This window comes from Botryllus schlosseri, chromosome 4 (genome assembly GCF_051294905.1).
Source record: "Botryllus schlosseri isolate E-star chromosome 4, Bs_hap1, whole genome shotgun sequence".
Lineage (NCBI taxonomy): Eukaryota > Metazoa > Chordata > Ascidiacea > Stolidobranchia > Styelidae > Botryllus > Botryllus schlosseri.
In genome coordinates, this window is record NC_137239.1 from 22,512,259 (window position 1) to 22,520,897 (window position 8,639).

The 8,639-nt window shown below is 41.7% G+C and overlaps 1 long non-coding RNA gene across 1 annotated transcript; it reads left to right on the top strand.

The window, feature by feature from the left end:
- The first annotated feature begins 1,333 nt into the window (after positions 1-1,333).
- On the top strand, positions 1,334-6,662 carry LOC145437462 (uncharacterized). Its single transcript, XR_013914670.1, has 2 exons — positions 1,334-1,604; positions 1,659-6,662. It is a non-coding gene; the product is annotated as an uncharacterized LOC145437462 (long non-coding RNA).
- The last annotated feature ends 1,977 nt before the right edge of the window (positions 6,663-8,639 follow it).

An 8,639-nucleotide genomic window follows, 5' to 3' on the forward strand; every position in this document is an offset into this window, starting at 1 on the left:
TCGATTGATACCCGTTTTACCAAATTTAATGCTTGGCAAGCCGGTCAAAAATGACCGTCAAATTGCCTGTAGCCAAATGGAAATTGTGACGTGAATCATCATCATTGGTTTTATTCATTGAATTCATTAATTGAATCAATTTCACTGAGCCGTGAGATTTGCTTGTGTCGACACCATATAGGACACTATGGTCCCACTATAGCAGTGGTCGGGAGCCTATGGCTCGCGAGCCATATATGGCTCTTTTGGGAATAAGATATGGCTCTTTGACAAATTTTATACCTAATTTATCAAGATTGCGGCAACTCGTTAGTGAATTTACATGACGACCCGAATTATTATTCGTGTTGAAAATGATAATTTTATAATGCTTGAGACATTGTTAGACTGTTGTGAATAATGTTCGCTGTACTAGTGTTAGAAGTGTTTAGGAGTATTGATTGTGTTGTGTCGTCATAATGCCGCGTATAATCTCTGGCCAGTGTGCTTACCTCGTGGCACAAGTTTTAAGAAAGTTCGAGACGTCGCTCGCTGTTTGAACAGGTACGCTGTAAAATACTCTGCTGTGTGTTGGACTGGTGTTTGAATAAGAATCTCAAGCCGCAGGTAGATCGGAGAAGGTTCCTAGTTTTTCAACAAAGGTTATGCGCCCTTGCTAATCTGCTCAACAGCAACGATGTCATCTGCTAATAATATGGATAAGTTGAAGTGCGGTAGGATGAGTAATTGGCCTACGTGGAAGACACAAGTTAAAGGTCAATTAATGGCCAACGATTTATGGGAATACGTAGCAGAAGGAGATGTAGAGAATGCATCCAGGTCTAAAAAGACTAAAGCCGCCGGAATATTACTGCGTAATCTTGATGGCTCTGTGTTACCGGCTGTACCGGAAGAGCATCATAGTGATCCGAAGAAAATATGGGAGGATCTGGAGAAGAAGTTTGAGCCGAAGAATTCGATGATGTTTCTATCACTAAAACGGCAGATTGAAATGATGCCGACTTTTACGGATACGAATATTATTGAAAAGATTCAAGAATGTCAATTGCTGTTTCAAAGAATGGCTTGTATGGGTCATGCCGTTAGTGGTAGTGACCAGGTTTTCGAAGTGATAAAGCATTTGCCGTCCAGTTTTGATGTGACGCGTTCGTATCTTGTGAACGAAATGCAAAGTAAACCGGATTATTCGTTGGAAGATTTGCTGGTGAGAGTGCAAACCGTGATTTCGGTTTCTCCGCCTCAAAGTGTTCAAGCCTATCAGGCGAAAGGAAAGTACGGTAAGCCCAAATTTACTGGTACATTTGATCATTGTGGTAAAGTTGGACATTGTGGAACGCCCTGCGCCCTCTTACGGTTCATACACCCTGTAATATAAAACACGCCATTACTCACATTGTACCACGCTGTTTATCACGTGACCACGCCCTTCTTCTTGTATCGCGCCATATATAGACGCGCACATTCAGATATCCCTCATGGGACTCATACGCTACTACTGTTCATATTCATTCGACCAATACATCTATCTGAGGCAATTGTCGTCGCATGCATCGTTGAGCTGTCAGATCAAGGACTAACGCAGGGCCAGGCGTTCGCCACTGCTAGTTAAGTATTTACGTAAGTCACAACCTACGTTGGACTCAGGCTTACGGCTCTAGCAGGTTATCCGACAACGCTACGTTCTCTACATGGTGCATCTCGTGAGATGATTTCGGCTTCAACGAAAGACGCATCGCCGCCTCAATATCGGATTTAGATCGTCAGCCACTATGGACACTCCAGAAACCGCACTCGGACTCCCAAACCTTACGGTACAGTTTTTTGCATATACGAATTGTCGAACGAAAGCAGTTTTGCATTTACAGTTCCATTTAATTCGTGTGTTATTGCTCGCTACATGTACTATGGTTTATATATCTGCCGCTGCAATACGTAGCAACGATCCGGCCATGTTTCTGGTTTTAGTAAATCAATATAATTTTCCTAACGTTCGAAACCAACATTCGATTCGCTACTTCGACGATACCTCGAAATTTCCGCGCTCTAACCGCATATTTGAAGTGCAGAGTTTACTTATGAACGCCGACATAAGCGCGTTTACAGCTGTGATGTAAAATCCACGTTCGTTCTGCATTTTTTTTTAAAACACCCCAACAAAATTTCGAATTATGATTCGTTATTCCACCATTTTGTTTCGGATTCATGACTTTAACATAAGTCCGCACTACCTTGATATTGCTGGTTGCCGCCTTGTTATTGGCCGGGTAATATCGTCTTCATTTTAATTTTCGAGTACTCTATAAGTCTATGTACTCGGACTATACACTCATTAACAATCAATCGAATTGCATATTAACCCAAATACGTACTTACGGGATTACTACTCCATCAATTACTTTGGAGATCTATTCCCCGCGTGCTTTTGGGATACGCGCTGAGATTGTCTGCTGCTAATTTCAACAGTCATAATGCTCAACTGTCATTTGCAAACAAACGTGCATTATTTCGTGATGTCGTTCTAATTCATTCTCAATTTATAACAGTAATTTCAACTGTACTAACGCACCCTCACAATCTGGTTCGTATATGACCTCATTATCGGTGAGGAACCATTTTTAATTTGCTCTGCGTTACCTAAGCGCTAGTTAGTTCTTAATTCCTTGCCGCACGCGTGTGTCTGTTTCGATAAACAATAGATTCACAACGAAACATCTTCAGCCATTTTGTTTCGCAGATTGAAACGCTATTTAAAGCTAATGTCTGTGGTTATTATCGGTCACTAAACCATTCTTTCTGTGCAGCGCAGATAAAAAAAAATTGAACTCATACATTCTCCTTAACGCGAAATAAACATCAAAGTTAAACGCGTTCTAATCATCCTGCTTACTTGATATATTTCTACCACAATGGTGATATCATTTTAAGTACATTACAGCGTTACTTGAACATATCGTTAAGTATCGTTATTCACCTTAACTTACATCAACATTGAGCTTGGATTTATATGAATGTGGAAGTTATTTTCCACTTTTGTAATATCCGAGACATTTTATGCCAGTTGATTCGATACCTTCAACATTCGTTGTTGCATATTAACAGACAAAACTCGGAATTTTACCAACAGTCTGTTGAATTTCGGTTCGTTCTTATATATTACGCACCGCTCATTAATTTCCATAACGCTCAACAACTTCACACTATTTTCCGCGCAAATGCGATTAGCGCGTACATTATGTCCTTACCAAATTCCCTATTCATGGAATGTGATAAATTCACGGACACACCTTTATACTAGGTCTTCGACATATTTGCTTTCTTCTATTTACCTTTACCTAAATAAGGGCGCTTTAACACGCTGGAATTTTTTTTCCGCAATACTATGTCCTTTTACCCGCGATACCGTCAACCTAGTCACATGCGATACATATATATTTTACCTGCAATGCCATTCGGACGCAGTAATATCATTTAAACACCCCGTGATATTTGATCACGGACATTTCCCGTTTCATATATGCTACTCCGACCTAGGAAATCAGGAATGGTTTCGGTGGCGTTGCGATCTAAGGCACTAATTTCGACCCGGGGGTATCCGAGTCTTCTCAAAGCGTCGGCCACGGGATTGCATACGCTGGCCCGGAACTTCCGCCCTGATCAAGCGGTTGGACGGGGTCAGTGTTGTAATTAAACTCGTGTGTCTACAGCGCTCAGACTCGCGATATTTACGAAATCTGATGCTGACGTTCGCACCGCAATCTGAGTCATTTCTTCGATCAACTAGGAAGTCCGTACTTACAAAAGCGTTACAGTCACTGTATATTATATATATACTTTTAATGTGAAGCACGATTCTTACTTACGCAATTGTGCGTTAACTGTCGCGACGTGTTTAACGGCACACGTCAATTTATTTCCGGAAACCTTTATATATCTGGATAGCATATGGCGCACAAATCCTGCGATATGTGTGGATTTGTGGTATACTATGCATACAGTATACATCGCTTTGGGAACTTTCTCGACTTAACTGCGTGTTAGCTGCACTCAGATTGTTTAATTTGATTGCTTCTGACACACATATTTTTAGCTACAATTGAAGCAATTATCAATATTATGGACATCTATTATCCTTATTTTCACGCTGCGACTTCGTTATAATCACAGCACCAATGTCCCCGCGTTACACGCTTCAATTTCATTCACATTAACATGACAATATTTCAACACTATACGCTTTTGAGCTTGTCAACACACCCGGAATATCCGGCATAACTTCTATCGACTTCTAGATTGGGAACTATATTCAACCCGGTTACAAAGTACCGACAACGTACCGTTATCACCAAGAGGTCGTATTACTTGTCTCTTAATTGACGCTACTCATAACATTATATATAACGCTTCAACGTCTTCGTATAAGCATTGAGCACTGCGCGTCCGGGAATAATATTCATTATTACATGACACGACATATTCTACGCGCAATGTTTCTTCTTTGTTCACTCGAATAATTGTTGTCACAAATATCAAAACCTTCGAGTTTGTTAAAATACCCGGAATCTCGGGTATAGTTTTCATGTCCCGGCCGCATGTAGTATTTCTTATTACGCAATGCACGTGGTCTTTACGTCACGCTAGCGCGTCACGAAACATTTTCAGATACAATTGGTATTCCCAACCAAAACATATCTGGTCGCGGCTACGTAAGGCTTCCTTATCGTATTGCATTTGCCTGATTTTACACGTTATGTTATTTCGTGTGTAGGCTTGGTATTAAATGCATATTTTTTTCGCAAATACTGCTTTCGTCTCGTTTTAGATTCGTATATTCGAAAAAACGTATCACTCCGCCGGGGATCGCCAAATGCCGACATGCTCATGCTCATACAAGGACTATTCACTCGCCGCTACGGTAAAATATACGCCGGACACTAGGAACTGGTACACTATTTTTGCTGCGCGACCCATAAAGGCCTCACTACTCGGGGAATACATGTACCATGTACTGTACGACATCAGCTACGCCTATCGCGCTTTGGTACGATTAAACCCGTCGTAATCGTGAAGCACAACGCGAATTTTTCGTTGTTCGCGTGTATACCAAATATACCAGAATTCCGCGGCAGAGTCACTCTGGACAAAGTGGCCTTATAAAATATATCAAGGAGCACTAACTTTACCGCTTAACCGGCATTTTCGCGATCCCACGGCTAATTTATATATAGCTCTCGCTGTCATACACAGCGGACGAACTGATTTTACTTTCGCAGCCACATGGCAAAGCTGTTATAATCATTGTTCGGTCTTTGCATAAGACACATTCGCATTTTACAACGCAGCGAATTTCGTAATACTTGAAATATTATGATTCAGGACCTTTTCTATATATATCCCTTTGCTGGGGTATTATTATATTATTCCTCCGCCATTGCACGTGGAAAGTACATTTCTCTTGTACGACCGATTATCGCGGGAACCATCCTATACCCGGAATGGATTTTGATTGACAGCCATTTCTTGGAACATATTCGGGGTTTCTTTTTCCCTACATTTCAATATACTTGCTACTTAATTTTGTATAATTTTCTCCGCTTCCGTATCGTATCATGTGATAATCGTTCCCGCAGCTGTTATCGTCATGGCATTTCTAGCGGCATACAATAAACACACATCTGGTTGTCCTATTTTCGTTCGTAAATAGGGTTACCGGATTCTTACCACACTGATTATCCCTCCGTCGCAGTGGATAAGTATTGAGAACACAGTGCCGGTTGTTGCCCTATATTAGATCGATTGGCGGAAATTTGAATCCCTTTGTCGGTGCTCGCCATCCGTTTCCCTTTTTCTCTTTCATTTTAATAAAGCAATAATACAATTGCCTTTTTCTTAACCCTAATGCCGTAATGCAATGGTATCTTGAACCACGTGTTTCGGCTATCACACTTTAAGAATACGGTATTCCCAAAATACACATTATTATACACTTGTTATATTGCAATTATTGCCGTTACCTATCCAATTGACCATACGATTACCCATCGCCATACTCCATACATGTACCCATATCTGCCCGGCATTTTAGTTCGGTCTCCAATCGGGATGTTGTTTTTACGATATAACGGACACTGCGTACATAATGCCGTTTCCTTTCCGCACATTTATTTTTCGTTTTCGTCCGGTATTGTCCTTCTAATAAAATACAAAATTTTGCCTCAGATACGCAATTCCCTGTCCTTTTCATTTTGATTAGGTTATATTCAATCCAACCCATAACGTGTTAGTTCATTCACTAACTCATACCGTTTCATTGCTACCACGGTGTTAAAATATTGCATCAATACATTATTTCATCTTTCGATTGCTGTTATCGCATCCATTCATGTGAATATTATGATATCCACTTTCCTATATATTGGGATTGTCGCTATAATTAGCTCTTTTTAAATGAGGACGATGTGGAACGCCCTGCGCCCTCTTACGGTTCATACACCCTGTAATATAAAACACGCCATTACTCACATTGTACCACGCTGTTTATCACGTGACCACGCCCTTCTTCTTGTATCGCGCCATATATAGACGCGCACATTCAGATATCCCTCATGGGACTCATACGCTACTACTGTTCATATTCATTCGACCAATACATCTATCTGAGGCAATTGTCGTCGCATGCATCGTTGAGCTGTCAGATCAAGGACTAACGCAGGGCCAGGCGTTCGCCACTGCTAGTTAAGTATTTACGTAAGTCACAACCTACGTTGGACTCAGGCTTACGGCTCTAGCAGGTTATCCGACAACGCTACGTTCTCTACAACATAAAAGGTCCATGTGTTGGGATCTGAAAAATGATGGTGATCCCCGTGGTCGGGAATTTGAGCCTCGTGGTTATGGCCGAGGAAGATCTGCTGATAGAGGCAGAGGACGTTTTCAGCGTCGAACTGCTCATTATGCTGATAGTGGAAATGATAAATCCCGAGAAAATAATTCGATGCATGTAGAAGAGAGACATTCTCTGTTTTATTCATCTGCTGTTTTACCTGTGGAAAGTAGAAACCTGGGTATACCGCATCGTGGTAATAGCGATCGTTTTCGCGTGAGTAAGCAATATCTGATGCTTACGTCTGTTTGCCTGTCTCGACACAGATTGTCTGTTATCTGTGACAGTGGTGCGACCAGTCATATGAGTTGCATTTCTGAGATGTTTATTGAACTGACACCTTTTCGTGTGGAAATTGAATTAGGTGATGGTAAAGTCATATATGCTGAGGGTATTGGGACCCTTCGTATGGCCATGTATGAAAATGGCGAGAGAACTGGTATTGCCGATTTACAAAACGCACTTTATGTCCCCGACTTATCAACAACACTGTTTTCCGTGAGTGCCGCTGTTGATAATCCCAAATATGAAGTCGTTTTTGATTCGGATGGTATTCGCATTTTTGATAGAGATGCAGGGCTCAATGTTGTTACTGGCAGTGTCGTGGACAATTTGTATATGATGGATTTCCGCCCTTGTAACGAAAAAGAAATGCGCGAGCCTCTACCACGCCCCATCGAGAAGGAGCATTGTTCTCCTAAAAGTGATGATCATACTAACAAAGTTAACTGTTTTGGTGGCTCTGGAAACGGAATTGATAAACCATGTGTTGTGGCCAGTAAAGTCGGTGATGTAGGGTCTGTCAATGACTCTCAAATCCCGCGTGGCTCAGAAGGAGTGCCTTCCAAATTATCCACGGCTGGCATCGATTGTAATACTTGTGATATAGCGGATGATTTGCCGCTGGATACTGTTGAGGAATTTGTGAAAGACAATGTTTCTGAAAATTGTCTGGCTGGAGCCGTTTCAGCTAAGTTGTGGCATCGTCGTCTTGGCCACATTGGACATGATAATTTACAAAAGATGGCGAATAACAAAATGGTCAACGGTATGGAGTTTAATGGTCCGTTGAAGCTTGATTTTTGTGAACCTTGTATAATGGGGAAGTCTACAAAGTTGCCCTTTCCTAAACGTTCAGAGCGACGGGCAACGCGTGTGTTGGAGTTGATCCACTCTGATGTCTGTGGACCAATTGCTCCCGAGTCTCTTGGTGGCTCGAAATATTTCCTTACATTCACGGATAATTACAGTCGCGTGAGTTGGGTGATTCCCCTTAAGAAAAAAGCCGACGTGTTTGCAGAGTTGCGAGCGTTCGTGCTACATCAAGAAAATTTTCGGAAACAACGTGTTGGATGTATTCGTACTGACAATGGTGGCGAATATATCAGTAATGAATGTGAATCCTGGCTTAAAGAGAAAGGAATACGGCATGAGAAAACTGTGAGGGCTTGCCCTCCGCAAAATGGCGTTGCTGAACGTCTGAATAGAGTACTCTGTGAAAGAGCTGCTGCTATGATTCATGGATCGCAGGTGCCACCGCATCTGTGGCCTGAAGCGATTATGACCGCTAATTATTTGAGGAACAGAAGTAGTACTGTTGCTTTAGATTGTAAAACACCGTTTGAAGTCTATCACGTCACCAAACCTAGCGTGAAGCATCTGCGGGTGTTTGGGTGCAAAGCTTATGCGTTTTTGCCGAAGAGTGAGAGAAGAGGCAAGCTTGCTGCTAAAGCTGAAATATGTACATTTCTGGGATATG